Here is a 2334-nt window from a genome sequence, read left to right on the forward strand (position 1 = left end):
GAAAATTAAAGTCCAGAGAGATTAAATAGTTTGCCAGAGATCACACAGCTAGTCAGGGGCAGAGCCAGGCAGTCTGATTCTGGAGCTCTTACCTTTAATCACTGTACTCTGTTGACAAAGCAGCTGTTACTTAGAGAGGTAAGTCACATAGTCCAGAAATGATCAGACTTGAGCCCAAGATCAAACTCCAGAATATTTCCACTGCTCCACACTGCTTTTCTCACTGGTAAGCAGAAGAAAGGAGAGAAGCTGTTTAGAGACACCTCCATAGAGGCATAGAGTGATTTAAAGCTGCCAAGGAGCCCCCAGGGGATTTAATTTAAATGATGATCTGCACTGCACAGTTGTGTGATATTCCCTCCCACTTACTTTTCTCAAATGTGGAAACTACGTTGCTCCATGCACCCTCCCTAGCACATAAATGCTTCACTAAGGAAGCTGAACTTTTCTGTACTGATCTGTGGTGTTCAGAAAGCTTCTTCCTTAAATGCCGTTATTCCAGGGACTTGTAAGGATGACTCAGAGAGGGAGAGGCTATAATAGAAAATTAATTATTTTATCTGAGATGGATCCTAGACTGAAGATCCAGAATTAGACTGATAAAGGCCCTTCTACAAGGGCTCTGGGGACCCTTGAGCTGTTGCCAACTGGTTATTTAAAGGGAAGTCAGGAACTGGGCTTCCCAGCTGCCCTTCCTGTGACTTTCAATATTCCTGGATGTGCCACAGAACTGGGGCTGTGAGGTGTGCATCGGAGGGCTTATTTGCATGTATGCTGCTGTGGTTACTCTGTATGTTCATGTGGGGGTGGGGAGGTGTGTGTGTGTGTGTGAAAGAGAGAGATAAAGAAAGCGGGAGTCTGGGGGATGTGATTATGTTAGTTTATGTGTCACTCTGTCGTTCCTATCCAAATGTGTGTATATTTGGTGTGACTGTGTGTGTAGGGGCCTGAGGATCTCTGGGTGTGATTTCTGAATACCTTTAATGGGGGGAGGAATCTAGATGTTTGGTTAGAAAATGATAAATGTCAGTTGGTTAGGATGATGGAAGCTGTTTCATGGCAGGTGTTTTGATCCTGCTGTGATGTAGGAGAAGAAAGAGAAATGCAGGTTAAATCACTATCAAACCTTTAAATTTTTTCATCTTGAAATGGGGAAGATTATAATACTAGTAATAATAATGATGATCAGATCAGATCAGATCAGTCACTCAGTCATGTCCGACTCTTTGTGACCCCATGAATCACAGCACGCCAGGCCTCCCTGTCCATCACCAACTCCCGGAGTTCACTCAGACTCACGTCCATTGAGTCAGTGATGCCATCCAGCCATCTCCTCCTCTGTCGTCCCCTTCTCCTCTTGCCCCCAATCCCTCCCAGCATCAGAGTCTTTTCCAATGAGTCAACTCCTTGCATGAGGTGGCCAAAGTACTGGAGTTTCAGCTTTAGCATCATTCCTTCCAAAGAAATCCCAGGGCTGATCTCCTTCAGAATGGACTGGTTAGATCTCCTTGCAGTCCAAGGGATTCTCAAGAGTCTTCTCCAACACCACAGTTCAAAAGCATCAATTCTTCGGCGCTCAGCCTTCTTCACAGTCCAACTCTCACATCCATACATGACCACTGGAAAAACCATAGCCTTGACTAGACGGACCTTTGTTGGCAAAGTAACGTCTCTGCTTTTGAATATGTATCTAGGTTGGTCATAACTTTCCTTCCAAGGAGTAAGCATCTTTTAATTTCATGGCTGCAGTCACCATCTATAGTGATTTTGGAGCCCAGAAAAATAAAGTCTGACACTGTTTCCACTGTTTACCCATCTATTTCCCATGAAGTGGTGGGACCGGATGCCATGATCTTTGTTTTCTGAATGTTGAGCTTTAAGCCAACTTTTTCACTCTCCACTTTCACTTTCATCAAGAGGCTTTTGAGTTCCTCTTCACTTTCTGCCATAAGGGTGGTGTCATCTGCATATCTGAGGTTATTGATATTTCTCCCGGCAATCTTGATTCCAGTTTGTGTTTCTTCTAGTCCAGCGTTTCTCATGATGTACTCTGCATATAAGTTAAATAAACAGGGTGACAATATACAGCCTTGACGAACTCCTTTTCCTATTTGGAACCAGTCTGTTGTTCCATGCCCAGTTCTAACTGTTGCTTCCTGACCTGTATACAAATTTCTCAAGAGGCAGATCAGGTGGTCTGGTATTCCCATCTCTTGAAGAATTTTCCATAGTTTATTGTGATCCACACAGTCAAAGGCTTTGGCATAGTCAATAAAGCAGAAATAGATGTTTTTCTGGAACTCTCTTGCTTTTTCCATGATCCAGCGGATGTTG

Source organism: Bos mutus, chromosome 13 (genome assembly GCF_027580195.1).
Source record: "Bos mutus isolate GX-2022 chromosome 13, NWIPB_WYAK_1.1, whole genome shotgun sequence".
Classification (NCBI taxonomy): Eukaryota; Metazoa; Chordata; class Mammalia; order Artiodactyla; family Bovidae; genus Bos; species Bos mutus.